Source organism: Strix uralensis, chromosome Z (assembly GCF_047716275.1).
Source record: "Strix uralensis isolate ZFMK-TIS-50842 chromosome Z, bStrUra1, whole genome shotgun sequence".
NCBI lineage: Eukaryota > Metazoa > Chordata > Aves > Strigiformes > Strigidae > Strix > Strix uralensis.
The window spans coordinates 38092280-38109299 of NC_134012.1; the positions used below are offsets into that span (position 1 = coordinate 38092280).

At 47.5% G+C, this 17020-nt stretch overlaps 1 pseudogene; it reads right to left on the reverse strand.

The window, feature by feature from the left end:
* Nucleotides 1-17020, reverse strand: part of LOC141938238 (hydrocephalus-inducing protein homolog) — an 84183-nt pseudogene that overhangs the window by 28219 nt on the left and 38944 nt on the right.

A 17020-nucleotide genomic window follows, 5' to 3' on the forward strand; every position in this document is an offset into this window, starting at 1 on the left:
TGCCAAACCCCAAGAGCCCTCAAGTCCTGGCTGCTTCAGTCCTGATGCTGTGAAGTGTGGGATGTAGGTGAGTAGAGGGCAACATAAAAAAAGGGTCTGTGGCAAGACAACGGAGAAGCAGTACAGGGGACAGAGGTGTGTAAGAGACGGGGGCATTTAGAGAGAGTCCGACAGAGACATGCATTCCCCACGTTACACTTCAAACAGAGCATTGTCTAGGAATAAAACTTCACACCTGCATGTGCACACTGCAATGGAGAATCAAGGTTCCTCCTTCCTCCACTCAGCAACTCCCAGCAAAACAGCCTGCCAAAAATCTCATTCCTGCTTGAGGGGATCCACTTTAACAACCCCCTAAAGACCAACTATTTCTCACTTTTTCCCTGAGGTAAAGGACAGGGGAGGCACACCTGGAGAGGGAATTAAGGTGGCTGCAGCAATGGGAAATGATGATAGATGACTGTCATGGGGGCGTGCTGGGTGGAGAACACCATGCTGACACCAGGGATGGACCAGCACACAGCCACACAGGACACACAGAACAGACTCAGCCTTTGTCCCTTATCTGCTCCCTTCTAAGCACTGAAACGTGCAGAGGTTTTGAAAGAAAAGCTTTCAGAAGTAGTTTGCAAAGGAAGTTTAACATTATTCTGCTTAGAAAGGGCTCTGTTCTGAAGGATACAGAGAGCGTGCACCACGCAGTGCCCAGCACTTACCTGTGTCATAGTGAACTACCAGGGAACTGGAATGATCCCCAGTCTTCAGCGGGTGAAACTCCACTGTTACTTGCATGGCATCGCCAATCCCAAGAGTTCCAATGGACGGCTTGACAGAGAAGGGGCTGCAACGCAGAGAAAGAGACACATCAGGGCTACTGTGGGCGATTCGGGGACTACACTCCTTTTGCAGTCTACTCCACTTCAGCTCACTTGTGCAAGCAAAAAGCAAACAAGCCACAGTCAGTAAAAAAACCCAGAACATAGAGGATCAGAAATGGCTCTACTGACTCTCACTTCTGAAGAGATCCAGCTCTCCGAACATCCTGTGGTGTCAAACGACCTCATCTCCCCCATACTCTGCATCCCCTTCTCTGCAGGGAGGCTCAGGAGTCCGACCACTAGCAATACAGACAGAGGATGGGTTTTGAGGAGCACAGAGATGGTGAGAGCTATCTGCCTGCACAACTTGACACTGACTTCCTCAGGAATCTGTCTTTTCCTGCCACCTATAAACTCCACCTCAAGAGATGCAAATGTCAGGGCATTACTTGTCCCAGTGAGACTGCAGCCTAGGAATCAGACAGGGAGAATAAGTGTCCTTCTGGAAGACCAGAGAATAATTATGGTTTAATTTGCAGAATTCACTTTTTTACCTTGAAAACATCCTAGTTTAGCCTAAGAAAGGGCATGTTTTATCGGCATTACAACGAAAGCTGCTCTAAGAAAAGGAACAATCAGAAAAAGCTGAATAAGTGCAAACGCAGATTAGAGCAATACAATGACACGGAAACAAGACACGGAAGGGGGATCCCATTTACATCCTGAACCATTAAACCCCTGGCTACATGAAGTGCCATTACCAGGAGCACATCAAGGCGAGTTTAACAGGAGGTTTTCTGTGTATTCACAAGCACTGCAATCTGGGACTCTGGGTTGTAATCCAAGCTCAATAACTGTTTGCTTGGCCCACCAGGCAAATTCTGTGCAATGCATTGAAAATAATTATGAAAATGTGTTGGGGTACTTTGAATTTAATATGAGCAATTGTTATTTGTCACCAGGTAAATGGCTCTTGGCTGACAGACACAAAACTCAGTGCTTTAATGCAAAGGGACAAGTCAAGTGAAACATGCTTCTGCAGCTGGGGTTCATGGCTCTTCTACAGCCCCACTTAGAAAACAAAAGTTATTTGGTTTAGTGCTTTGCTGGTGGTCAATTTGTCACCTTAAAAACATGTTCTGGAGAGTTTTACCATGATTAGAGAATGCAACACACACAAAAATATTGAGAACAACTGGAGCCATGCGCAAGCTGAACTTCGCTCATGTAAGTAGTGACAGCTGATGAAATTGCTGGAGTTTCTGCTCATTAAGGAGATATCGCTGCAATTAGGGGCCTGACCTGTTCCCATTACAACCAGCGAGAACATTGCCACCGAAGCACGGGGCCTGCAATGTTTGTGTGCTGGACCTGAGACTCTGGAGAGAGAGGAGGAAAGACAAGGCACCACCAGCCTCAGAACTAGCCTGTTCTACACGGTCCTGAATCCGCACTGATGGTTATGGCAGGACTGCTGCAGGTCTCTGCCAGGGCTTGGGTGGGACCATTGCCTGGTGTGGGAAAGGCAGAGATTTTGTTTGTTTCCTTTTTTTTTTTTTTTTTTTTTCCGAAATGTTGCCAGAACAGAAAAGCTGCTAGTTAAGGGGGATCCCGGGCAACACTTCAGCACTACCTCCCATCCCATCACCTTCCTACTCCTTCCCCATGGCTACATACTCCTGCCCTCAGATGGATGGGATAGGATGGGAATAACACTCCTGAAGATATCTTCATCTTTTCAAATTGTCAGAAGAAGAGGATCCAACCAAGTTCAGGACTCAGTTCTCAGGACTGAGAAACGGAGCACAAATCAGACACTGCATGTCCTACATCCCACCCCATGCTGTACCCACAAGACAACTCTCTTACTGCTGTAGCAGGAGCTCGTTATTCCTCACATGGACCTGGTTCTCCAAGACCCAAGGATGAAAGCTCCATGGTTAAATTTAACTCCCCTGAATTTCAGTCACCGTCACTAAGCTGTTGCCTGTAGCCTACAGATAAGAAGAGATGCCAAGGAGACACCCCTGACACATTGTCATAGCCAAATGAAAACCACTGCTGAGAGATGACGCTAGTGATTTAGACGTTGGCTTTTTATCCATTAAGTGTGACCTGTTCTTTAGGATAATTGTCATCCTGTTAGACCTACCCTTCTAATGAATCACTACTGCTCCTGAAAGATACAAAAGATAAGGTTTGGAGGTTTTTTAATAGCTCATTTTCTTCTGACATGCTTTTTAACTATGTCCGTTTGTAGGTTTGCTTTGTTGTACGACATCTAAACTTTCACAAGTCCAGATCTCCCAATGGCACCTTGCAGTCCCCAGCTTGTATAAACTTATCTAGCCACACCAATTTAGGAGAGACCTGCACATCAGCACTTGCCGAGATCTGGCTTGTTATTGCCCTTCAGAAAGAAAGCAACACTAGATTTGTAAGCAATTTCATAATGATATATTTTGGCATTTACATCTTGCTTACTTTCACCATCTTGACAGCTGGGCATCCCATGATGATACCAAAGGCCAAATGCTCCTGACAGAATTGAGAAACACAACTGACAAGTGAACAAAGCTGGCAGTTCTGTGGCCCAGGCCCTCAAACCACCATGCCGCCTGTTCTCCTGCAACCACACCTTTGGCACATGCAGTGTGCAAGGAGGCTGCAATACGCTTCAAGTGCCGTGGCATCTTTATCTTCTGCAGCCAACCTTTCTTTGGTCTATTGGTGCACTATAAAATCATTTGAGTTTGGGAGAATTGATTTCATTACAAGCTACCTCCAAACCCAAGGAAGACAGTAACATTACCGGAGATTGAATTGCCTCTTCTGTCCACTAAGATCTATTGCAGGTAAAAAAACAAAGGTCGTTTAATCTTCACATATATTATTTTTTAGTAATGGTATAACAGCCAAAGTCAAGCAGTATAGCCATTCCAGTAAACCCAGTCTGCTACAGTCAAAGCATCCAAGACTCCATCTCCGTGCTGAGAAATCCTGTGTGGAGTCAGCATCTCGCAAGCTCTGTATTTCCCTCTTTCACTGCACCTAGGCTCTATTTTCATGTCCTTGGATGGTCTTTGCACGTCCTATGGTAACTGGCCAATCTCACGCCTCCACGTAGCGTATGGGTATTACAGGGAGGGATGCAAGGGGGCTTGAGGCACTGTGCCTCGCAGGATCATTTCCTGAGCTTTCAGAGCTTGCTGGGGACATTCCTAAATGGATCTTATCTCGGACTGATCCCCTCTAGCCCCATAGCATGGCATAGCACAACGTCAGCAATGTCAGGAAAAGGCAGTGCTGCACTGAGATCTGCTTCCAGACACCATTTTCAACTCGAATGTACTGGAATGACATTTATCTCTGTGAATGTCATGGAGCAGAAACTCATTATCCTGCCTTAACAATGAGACAACAGGAAGAGACTTTCTCTATTTATACTATTATTATTATTTATTACCATGCTATGCAGTTAAGAGCTGGGTATGGACATGCAGAGGGAGGAGAGGCACAAAGCCAGACTGCATAACAGGGAGTGCTTTGGTGGTTTTCTCCCTTCATGAAAAAGTGGTCAAAATGCAGCCATGCTTCTGGTAGAAACCATGGCAAGGGAGAGCTCCAAACAGGGAACAGCAGAAGGATGCTGAATTGGCCCCATGGCTTCACTTAAGAGCTCTTCCCTGGAGGGAAATGCACAACAGAAAACATCAAAGCCTTTAGATAAATGAGTAACAGGCAGGGAACATCATCATGAAGTGACCAGATGCAAGAGCTGAGCTCTCAGTACTGAGGGGAAAGGTTAGGATTGGAGATGGGCTGAAAAATGCACTGAAGGTGAAGGCAAACAGGTTATGCTTGGTGCCACAGAGAAGGAAATCCAGAGAAAAGCTGCAAGGAAACATGATATGAGCAGCACGATGGACTAGGAAATGGTGGCATCTGCAGCTGACTTGTGAATGGGCAAGAGCCTGAACATGCTCAGGCCAGAACACAAGTTTAAATTGTTTAGATAGAGAATAAAGGATACAGAGGTCACCTGATGGATCTAAGCTTACACAGATCTCTCACTCCCTTCTACGCCACTAATCATCCTCCTCCTCCTCTCACATGCAAGCATGTGTTTTTAAATACTCTTTTAAGAGTATTTAAAAAGAAATCTGAATGAAAGTCAGGGCAACTTAATTAGAATAAAATGCTACTTATAGTCAAAGATTTAAATCATCTGTTTGAAATGTCAAAGTGGCTTTCAAAAGTTCACAATGAAATGGAAGAGATGGCAGATGTCATCAGCTGACAAAGGAAATCATACCAGCTTTCCATCCCTGTACACATCCAATCCAGTTGTTCAGAATATTTTTTTGTGTAGTTTGAAATAAAACGTTTGCAATGCTTCCCATTTCTTTATTGCAAATCAGGACTGAAATATTTAATTGCTGAAGTTCAGAAACTCTTAAAATCCATATCAAGCAGGATTCGACATGTGCTGTATCACTCAATAGAAGAGTTGGAGAGTACATTGCAAAAAGATGCTGGACTTCACTGAGTATTTATTTTGGTGGCAACAACTAGATCTGGAGATCCCAGAGGAAAACTGTGCAGTGATTTACAAGTTCCTGCCTACGTGTTTCCACAGGGAAAAGAAGAAGCCTCCTTAAATAGCATCCTAGAAGCCTGCTTAAATAACCTTGACAAGCTTTGGTGGAAGCTCCTCTTAAACCCTCACGTTTCACAAGAGAGAAGTAAAGAGTAGCCTTTTGAGCCCTGTTTTCCTGGAGAAGAAGCTGAAGCAACTCAGGTGCACCAAGTCAGAGCGCTGGTCTTTGCTGCATTCTTGACCTCAGCTCCTACACCAAGACCTCCATGACCAAGCAACTCACCACGAATTACCAGCCAACTGAACCACTTTCCCTGCAGCTGCATCACCCTCTCCCATTCAGCAAACTGGGAAACCAGTGACTCTCTTCTGAGACCAAAAGGAGCAGGACAGGCTGTTCACAACACAACTCATGTCAGGCGTTTGATTCGGGACCATCGGAACACCATGTGCCTGCAGCCTCCCAGAGCGTGGGTGTCTTTGGCCGACACTGGTATGTAACCGTTTCAGAAGGTACTCAGGATCAGGAGGTTGCAAGCTGGATCCTTACAGATTCGAGCACTCTCCAGGAAATCTGGGAGAGAGAAAGCTCTAGAAGAAAAGGCCCCCAACTCACGCACCAGACACTTGCTGCATCTTTTGCCTGTGCCCTCATTAGCATGCTGCTTTGGGGCTGTGGTGCAGTTCTGAAGCCAGTGTCTGCTCATCTCCACCTAAAAGCTCATTCTACTTAATATTTGGTCTCAGGGACCAGACCAAACCTACTGGAAAACAAAGTTCCTGGACCACACAGTGTTCTTGTCAGAGCCTCAATACCAATTACTTTGATCTATGATCTCTAATGGCACTTGCAAATAAAGACACAGCTGCTGGTAAATTCTTAAATGTCTCTCTCACCAGCTCACAGCTTGCCCATTTCTTAACACTGCATTTGGTCTACAGGAACTGAGCTCCTAGAGCTGTCGCCTGCCACGCAGCATCTTACACAGCCCACGGGCAGCCAGGTTGCCTTCCTTCGTTTGCTCTTTCAATCTAACAGAATCACTCTTGCAAGATGCTGTGTCAGAGACACCACTGCAGTACAAAACCTCGCTGCAGCATGCAGAGTTTTATCAAAGGTTGCATCACGCGTTTGTTTTGGTTTTTTTTTTTTCTTTTCGTCTAGGTTGGAAAAGACCTTGAAGATCATCCAGTCCAACCATTAACCTAACATTGACAGTTCCCAACTACACCATATCCCTAAGTGCTATGTCAACCCGACTCTTGAACACCTCCAGGGATGGGGACTCCACCACTGCCCTGGGCAGCCCATTCCAACGCCTAACACACTTAAAACACTATAAGCAACAGCAAACCCCATGTGTCCTGCCCGTTTCCAGCTACGGCTGCAATACAGCAGCTCAGATGCTCTGGTTCCTTGTTGTTACTGTTTACCAACCACGTTATCATGCAACAGTGTTTTACACAAAGAAGACGAGTTCCTTTACCTCTCACTGCTGATGCGGTAGCGAGCCTCCCGGTTACCGATGTTGCGAACCAGCAGAGTTTTCTGGGAGCTGTACTTGACTGGACAGACGGAGAAGTTCAGCTGGTCAGGGAAGTCCAGGATAGCTCGGGCACCTATAGCTCAGATTGGCACAATAAACTTTTCCCTTTCTGTGATGCAGGTGAGCTGGCAGAAATAATCCTGCAGGGAAAGAAACAATCTCAGCACAGTGCATTCAGTACCATCCCACGGCAGAAGAAAAACTGCTGTTTTCTATGACTCTAACAGTAGCATCCAGCAATGTCAAAGTACTTTTTACCTTAGCAACCTTTCATTCCTGCAGCATGACTTGAACAGGGCTGTTAACTTGCAAAGAAGAACCAATCCCATTGATTCACCTGCTTTCACAACAAGCTGGCAGAACCAGACAAAATTATCTGATACTTTGATTCGGAGGCACCAAAATAGAGCAATTTCATGTAAGGGATTCCAGTAGTAACAAGAACCCACTTCGATCACCACCACAGATGATCAAAGGCTCCACTAAGCACCCAGCTGTGCCACAGCACTAACTCCAATCCCAGCAACGCAGCGACTTCACTGACACTGGCCAGGGGATGCTCAGGTGCATTTTCAAAAGGACTTTGCCACAGGCACAACCAACACGCAATCTTTGGTGAAATATTTAACAAGCTGGACACGGGAATTGTTTTAATCTCAAGTGAGCATAGGGTAAGTGTGTATTTCCCACCCCTTCCCAGAGCATTATAGGGACAAGGGTGGGAACACACTCCCTTAAAAAGCTATCTGATCTATCTCCCCACCCCAGAACTGGCTCAGCTCTACACCCAAACTATTCTTGCAAGATGTCTGACAAGTACTTAAAAGCACTAACAATTCCACCCCTGCGCTCAGCAGCCTATTCCAGCTCTACCCTAGACTTAAGAGTTCTTCCTGTGTCTAATCTCAGCTTCCCTTTCCAGCTCACCTAGCTTCAGGGGACGTGGGAAATAGCTTTGCTTCCTCTCTGCTGCAGGGTTGATGCCTTGTTAGCATGCCTACCTGAGGCAGGTGGTAGCAGGAGCTGCAGATGGGAGACACTGGGACAGCCCTGCCAGAGCAAACTCAACTGTGCTGCTCCCCGGCATTGGCTTGATCACAAAAGAGACAGACAGTTCCCCCAGCTGTCTGGCGTTTAGCAGTAGGAAGGCAAATCAAATCACCCAAATCATTTCACTGTAGGGAGGAGCAGATCCATCTCCAGATGGACGGTGTGCCATTGCAGGGCTGCAAGTATCCCCTTGCCCCCGCTGAAATCACTGGTAAAACTGTTGCAGTAGGGCCAGGAGCCATTACCTCCAGCAGCTCTCTTATCCATGAGTTGATGGAACCTCTGCATCTTATCACTCGCTTGCTGTCCTGATCTTTTTTCCTCGGTGCTTTGAAGCCGTCTGATATTTTTATCATTGTTGAAGCAGCAAGCAGATAATTTGATTTAGGAATTGCACACAACAAACTCTTAACCAGAACAGATTCAGATTCCTCTGTGCTTGGGATTTCCTGCTTTCCCACACCCGCCCCCTCCAAGCCTGGAAGGGACCTAAGGCAGCCAGAGGAGGCACAGACACAGAGCTACTGCTTTAACACAACAACTAACACCCAGCGCTACCCACCAGCTGGGGTTTAAGGTTGCTGTAACAGATGTTGTCACAGCCAAGATGTAAAAAGAATAAAGAAGGATCTTCTTCCCTAGACGTATCAAATATTCACACTGGACCTTGCAGAAGGGCTTTTGCTTCTCCTATTTGGAAGGTAAAATACCAGGAAGGGAACTGCAGCAAACGTCCTACAGAACTGAGTATCACATTTCAGGAGAGTGTTTCATCTTCAGCAAGTCTTTCTGAATTAGCAATTTTGTACTCAATCCTGCAGCCTAAGCCATCTAAAATAAAAGGGATGGGCAGCCCATGGGAATTTAAAGCACCTACTATCTGAGTACCCCACCCTGCCATTTTCCTACTGTTCCACATGCATCTTCCCTCGTAAACGCTCAAGGAAGCGCAGGGAGGGAAAGCACAGCCCGTCAGTCCCTGCTGCAGCAGCTAACAGCATCCTGCAGTGCCAAGAGGGGACCAGCTGCAGACTGCCCGACCACAGCCTGGAGCAGACCCCACAGCAGGCTGTGGGCTATAACCAGTGCGTAAAAACCGCGATGACTTCAGACATAATGTTCCGCTGTCTCGCTACCGTGTCCAACACGCTAGGCATTAAGGTGACTCCAGTTTTCAAAGGTGGCGGTCCCCACTCTGATCAGGCTCACTTTGGGTCTTCCAAATAATAGGTCACTTTTAAACAGATCTCTGTATCTACCGTTAGTGGAGCAAACCCATAATCACACAGCACTGGACAGATACCAGAAACCAACACCTTGGGAGGCCGCCCCACCACAGACGGAAGACTCTCTTATCTCTGAAACCAGCAGACATGACACTAAATGTTCCATCACTGAAGGATAAAAATGGCCTGAAACACATAAGAGACTCCAGCCTATGAGAGCATAATCTTCACCATGGGGAAAGCGTTTCCCCCCATTCTAGATCCAGGGCAACCCCACTGGAACCAGGACAGTCCTCAAAACCCACAGCAGATGCCCTGTTCTGAATCCAGCCCAGCAGGTTCAGCTTCCACTGAAGGCACCAACCTCTCTGGACCTCCAGTCTCACCTTGTTCTCCTCAGGGTTGAACTGGATGCGGAAAGTTGAACACATGCCAGGTGCTACCTTACAGCACACACCACCGGGGCTGGTCAACTTGAAGTAAGACGACGTCTCCAAGACAACCTTCACCAGCCGAAAAACCTGCAGGAAAGACAGGAAACTATGATTTTGCCACTCATATGGAAACATGAGGAGAAAATACCTGGCCATGCCCTGGGGACATCCTGCCTTAACCACCTTTCCAAAGCACTTTTAACTCTTGAGGTTGTCACAACCCAGACTGGAAGCCCAGGAAGTCGCAACAGTTCCGTGATCCCCTTGGGTTAAATTAAGGTGAAATGACACCAAACGACCGGTTAAAATGTTTTACTTGCAGTAGAAAACAATTTAAACTTGGAAAAGAATAATAAACAATGTGATCTCTTATAAATCTGTAAGAAATAAAAGAAAGGAAAGAAATAGAAAGGTGAGAAAGAGAGTCAAAGAAATCTGGATCAGCACCCCTGGATCCAGAGTTGTCTCAGGTCCGACCATCTTGCGTGGTGGGTGCACACACAGCAAAGTTTCAGTTTCATCTTATCAGCTGATTAACATACTTCTGCTTCTGGGGCAGAAATGCTCACCTCTCGTCAGGCCTTGTCGCCTCTTCAATGGTGAAGGCACAAAGTCGTTAGCAAGGCAAGCATGGTGTCTGGCTTACACAATAGAGCCACACAGTACCGGGCTTACACAGTGCAGACAGTGATTAGCGGTCTTTGTGCTTGAGGGGAAACTTTTGGTTTCACTCAGTTTCCCCACTCTGAGGCCCACATAAGTAGTTTGTCAATACAACTGCAAGGGAGTGGGGGGTGCAGCCTTCCATACACTCCCGCTCCCTCGGGTGACATTCCTTAGACTAATCACAAAGGCCACAGCTTGTCCTGGAGGTTTTCTGTGTCGATGAATGTTTGAGGCATCAATTCCTTCAGTTCCTTACAGAGGTACATTCACCTAATACACCAGGATGGAATCCATCCTGCCAGGGCAAAACAGCTCTAGGCCAGAGGCAGTAGGGCAACGCCCTGCTGTGAAGGAATCACCAAGCAGGTGAGACACCAGCAGCACCGAGCGATAATACCTGAATCAAGTCCACATATCAACCAGCCCAAAGAACCTGCGGGCTTCTGCCTGCACACACCCAAGCAGTCATGCCTCTGGAGGGGGATGAAAGACCTGAAGGCAAAACAGTACCTGTTATACTGGGGGGAGGAAGAAATTCACTACTAACATACTGGGTTTGAGTGGGACAGTCAAGCTGCAGTGCTACAGTCATGCAGGCAGATCAGCAAGAGGAGGAGACACAGACACTGTGGCCCTACTGGGAATAAAAGGAAACCTGAAGAGCAAAACGAGGAACATAGAAAGACAAGGAGACAAGAAACAAGGAGATGGCTAAGGGAATGTAAAGGGGGCTGTAAAGAAGCAAGGGAGAAGCCCAATACACTACAAGGAAAGTCTGATGCAGAAGATGAGAGCGGTCAACTTGCCAAAATGATGGAAAGCCAGACAACCCCCCAGGCTGGGCCTATCAATTATGGGCTTCAGAGGCATTTTCTGCCTTGAGATACATGACCAGCACTGACTCACAGTGTGGTTTCATTATTAAAAGCCACTCTCGGCTCTCTGGAGGCTCTTGCTGCCTGGTGCCTGTAGCCAGGCAGCTCCCAGTGCAGGCAAGGCAGATTTCTGGGCATTCCTCCCCACACCCAGGAGTCCAGGCAGGCACCTTGCTGCAAGTTTCTGCCCTCTGGGATACCACAAGCACAGACACAGCAAATAGGTGTTTTCTAGCACACTGATATCAACCCCTGAGCATCAAATCTCATCTCAGAAAGTCTAAAACAGGCAATTTTGACTGACAGGCAGCTTCGCTGATAAACAACAAACGCACGTGAGGCTTGGGAAAAATGGAGGTTCATTCTTCACCACCCGCTCGAGCCTGATAACCCATGGCCAAGGCAGTCCTGAAGTCTCCAAACGTCCTTTGCTCCCAGCAGTGCCCTGGGACAGCGAGTTCCAGGAGCCAATTTCACACTGCAGACAAACATTTTGGTCACCAAGTCCCTTGGGAGATGAGCTAAGACCTTCAGCAAAAGCCACCCAGAACATCGCTGAGGGTGGTGAGGAGCAGCCTGAAGACAGAAAAGCAATTTTACAACACACAGGGAAGAGCAGTAACTATACAGCAAAGCACTTCTGTATTTGAATGATTACAGAGCCTCTATCTGGAATATATACTTTGCTGTCAGCTGGATTTTTATGGATCAGACAACCTCAGGCTACCATGCAGTATAGGTCAGTGTGATTTGGAGGAATCTGTGAAACTGGTGAGAAAACTTTGAGACAGAGTACAATGTTGCTGGACATCACCAAAAGCCAACAAAATTAGAATATAACCACTTCTCTTGGGATTATCATCTCTATGCTTGTATACTTAAATATGCCAAGGATTTTCCTTAAAGCTGATCTTACTTTTACACCAGAGCTGTCCAATGGCTGAGGTCTTACTAGCTTCAAAACTAACTCCTTTTGGAAAAAATCAACAGCTCACACATTGCCTCCCCTTTACAGGGCATAAAAATCACAAGGTGCAGCTGTACAAGTTTATTATTTCTTACTGGGAATAGCAGACATGTTGATGCAGATGTTCTTTTCCACTGGAGGAAGCATGAATAGAGCAAATTGACTGTTTGCCTGTTGGCTGGTACTTGGCAACGTCAAATACTTTGAAGTGCTGTCTGGATAACAGAGCAGCTGAAGCCAAAAGACTTAATGGGAACAAAGCAGAGCTATAGGAAAAAAAGAGAAGCTGAGGCACATTTTAATCAGGACAGAGGATACCACAGCAAAGAGTGCCCAGAATCAGCGTGGACCCCATGAATGGTATCCCTTGGACAGGGGCACCCACGCTGCTCTTTCCAGTATTCCCAAGCTAAACGCCAGGCCAGGAATGGTGCAGGACTCTCCAGGAACAACTGAGGGACCACCCTGCAACTGTCTTTGCCAAAGGGTCTTCCATTTCCAACCATGTCCCTGTCAAAACCTGTTATCTCAGAATACGTTTTGACTTCTCTTGCTGTTCCCCCACCTGCAACATGCCCTGACAGCTTTTTTTGTCCACTTGTTTGTTTTCCAACAAGACTGGTAGATTTGGAGGGGGGGTTAATTCACGTGCTCTCACGTACACTTCCACCTGCCCATCCTGCCCTCCTCTCACGTACACATCTTACTCTTTATTACAGAACAGTATCTTTAATTACACCTTTCTTTTTCTGAACATTCTCTGCTTCCAGCACACTTACTCTTACGTGTCAAGAGAAACCCTTGCATGTACAATGTTCTCTCCCAGAGCACCTTCCCACTCAGCTCCTTTCCTCCCTCCTGTCTTTTCCCACCAGCTGCTCTTGGCACATGCCTCATTCAAGCAAACGTTTCCCCTGCCGAAATTCAAAAGGTCTCAATTTTCCTCCTTACAGTGCAACAACACTGCTGGCATTTTTCAACTTCTCCCTTCTCAACTTTCCTGGGAAATCTCAAACGATCACAATTTTTTCAAGTGAAGGTGGAGACCTTCAAGAGAACATTACTCTGGATGTGCTGTGGTTCTCCAAAGGGAAAGCAGAGAGCCACGTTGCTTAGAAAAACCTGAGCAGAACTGCATTAACCTTAGCAGGAGCCTAAAGTGGCACCTAAAGGCCTCCCACTGCTTCTGCTAAATCAGTCCGTTTCCCCTGCTGCTTCAAAACACCCTTCCTGGAGTGCTAATGCCACTAACCATAACTTCCTCCAGCATGGAGAAGGCTCAAGCCCTGGGCTTTGACAGTGAGCTGCACAGAGGCAGCTAAACAGGCTGTGAGAGGCAGAGGTGTCCTGCCAGAAACCGAGATTAACCAGGGAGCCACCAGCACATGGTGCACACTCGAGGTAAAGCAGGAGAGCAGAAAGAACTGTACAACCCTCAACATTCCCATCAATCCAGGGCTTTCAAGGGGAAGGACACTGACTAGAAAAGCTCCTTTGAGTTAGATACCACCAATGCACGGCCAAAATCAGGGGGAGGATTCCCAGCATGGGAAGATTTCCACCGTCTTGCAAAATAAAGGTGGTGAGACATTTTATTCTGGATGTGCTGTGCTGCAGCAGGTAACTTGTTATGCTGTAAACCACAGGAATTACACTGCTCTCCTCTTCCAGCACAGTGTTAAAGCTCCGCATCCCAGCACTTACCTTGTCAGTGTTCCTCAGAATCAGTGGCACTTCGTAGACCTCGACGGGGACGTAGTTCTGAAATACCACCTCTGAAGGAAAAGGCTGAAACAAGCTCTGCTCCAGGTCAACTGCTGAGAACTGGAGAGGCAAGACAGAGCGGTGAGAGGAGGGTCAGCTGCTGGGAGAAAGATTCATGAAAGAATCCTACCGATCTCCAGTGGAGTACAGTCTCTTGGTGAGTACGTCCACGTGGCTCACGCTAGGGAAACAGCCCCCCACCTGTGTTCTGAGCTGATCAAAAGTTTCTGGACCACACTGAGCAGGCTCAAGCTAAGAAGCTCTTTTGGTGGGTGTTCCTCCAGGTTTCCTTCTCCAGAATGCAAGGCAGCGCTTACTGCCAGCAGAGCCCTGTGCTAACGTGGTCACACAGCTCCAGAGCACTTCCTGGAAGAGCCACGAGCACTCATGGAGCAAGCGAAACCCAAGAATTTACATGAGACTCCATGGGAAACAATTTTGGGATGATCTTTGCTCTGAGACAGAGAGACTGAGTCCCACACATCCCTAAATACCTTTTTTGATAGAGAGCCTAGAAACCACTTAGAAGACCACACTACCAGAGGAGGTAAGGCTAAAAAGAAAGTAACACAGTAGTTGGGAAAAAGACAAAGGAGGTGAATGCTGGATAGTGGTAAGGTTTAGCTCTTTTCTCAGCATTACTGGGCAACTTGAGTAAGACTGGACTTGGTATCTCCTTTATCCACAGGCTTTAAATAGATGCTTTATTATATTCCATTATTGCCATTTCATTTAATACCACCGCAGAAGCACGTCTGAAAATATACACAAACCGCAAATGTTCACAGAGCAGAGGCAATACTTGAGAAAATTCCTCCCTGCTTTGTCTCCCCTCTCCCAGCTGCACTGTTCCCACTCAAAAGACCCAGGCAGGCCTCCTGCTGCTCCACAGGAGCCACGCTCACACGGCAGCTTGTGCCTGCAGCACGCTGCCAGCTATGTGTGCGCTCATCTGATGCGTTCCCAACCTCCTGTGCTGCCTAGGGCAATCCTTAACCAATTGGTTACAGGTCTCTTGCTGCCAATTTTCCACTCAACAGCCTACCTCAGCGATCCACCCGTTTGGACTGTGTGCTACAGTGAGCAGTCCTGTGAGAAAAGCAGCTTAAACATACATCTAAGTGATCCAGAGAACGCACTTCCACTCCCCTCTGCCCAGGGCAATTCCCCTGTATATCTGGCAGCCTGCAAAATCTAACACCCTGTAAAGGTCCCACACATTGTTCCAACCCAAAACATTAATGCACTTGGTTTTGTTAAATCTTAAGTAATTACTATAGGCCCTCAGCCTTCAAAGGCCAATGCTGCCACCGTTGAGGGAGTCTCATGACCCCAAGCATTTGACAGTGACTACACCAAAGCACGAGGTGGCTATTTCACCAGGAGGATGGAAAATGGCAAGCTCGGGCCCTTGTGGCCTGCCCCAGCCTTCCCCCAGTATCAGCTAAACTCCAGCAAAACCCACCAACTTCAGCAGAGGTTATTTATATTGACTTAGCACAGATCAGGACTTCCAACCTCTCACCAGGGAAAAACGTTCTACCTTTCCCCAGCAGAAGGAACTCCACCACCACCAGCAGTTTGAAAAGACAACAGGCCCTAGTCACGGAGGTATTCAGATGAGCCGGAGGCACTCCTGTCACAAACACACACCCTCTTCAAATGTCACATCAAACAGCAAGGCAAAGGACAGGAAAAGGCTACCTTGTGATGGGAGGTTTCACCCATGTCTAGAAGCTGGGTAATCCGGGGCCACCTCATCTCTCGGGTGCTGGCCAGCCTCTGCTTGGTGGTAAGAGACATCTCCTTCAGGAAGGCAGAGGGAGTCAGCTGAAATGCAAAACACCAGCAAGAGCTACAGAAATGCCTTTCTGCAGAAAGACTTTTCTCGTTCAAGTGCCACTGATGAGTAATTTGTGATCACAGCCACTAGGATAGTCCTGGAAGTCCCGTAAATTACCTGCTGAAATATTTAACATCAGTCAATTAATGATATAGAGCGGAATACACACGCTCTAAGCAAGTGGCTCTGTCCCATTAGCTTCTCCTTCATGAGATGATGTGACATGTTTGGGGATTTCTGCTCTTCGGGTATTTGTACCCTCTTGAGTTTTGCTGGACTGAGCCAGAGACCTTTGAAGAGAGCGGGGAGGAGTTATCAGACATCCCCTAACTTCACCCTTGCACAGTGCTCACAACCAACACGCAGCTGGAGGTGGCACTGCTGGATGAGTCAGAGGAAAGCAGAAAAGCAGCGTTGTGCCAAGACTGAGGTGGAGAGGAATGGGTCCAAGTTTTCATTATTTCTTTTCCATTAGCACTTGTTTTCTCTCTGTTCTGGCCTCACAGACCCCTCCACAGAAGGATACAGAGATGTCTCCTTGACAGAGCCTCAGCACTGGGTCACCTCCAGTGAAGGGAGCTCCAGCCAGCAAAGGGGACAGTTGTGGATGGGAAGGAGGAATCGCCCTGGATCCACTGCTGTTTGCAGGGCTGCATCTGTGCTCCACACAGGACACGAGATACCATGAAACAACTCTTTTGGAAGCTATTCTATCTGGAACCAGCTGTGTCCTGTCAAGACTCCAGGCGGTTTGAGCAGCCTACCACATGCCCAGCTGCCCAGCGGTGTGGCCAGGGCAGCACTGGCAGGTATGCCCACGTGACAGAAGATGTTACTGCCCACATAGCAAAGAGGATGGACGGAAGCACATGTTTGTGCTTCAGCTGTTCCTATGCAATGCCCAGTACATTCCTTTATCTCAGCTCCGCTGGCACGTTCAGGCAAGACCCTGGACTTTATCCTGAAGCAACACAGTCCACCCCCCACTGCACCATGACAGCCCCCTCCAACAGAAGCACGGCAGCAAAGAGTTGGGGAGGTAGTGCCTGGCTCCACAGCACCCTGACAACGGGAGGGGAAGGCAGAGGAGGGACAGGGGCAGCTTCCAGCCTTAACCCAGCTCCTACCCGGCCCCCAGCAGGTACTTACAGTCACACGCTGCTCTGCCTCTCTGACCAGCTTCGGATAACAACGTACTGCCACCTTACTCTGGAGTCCATCAGCCGTTTT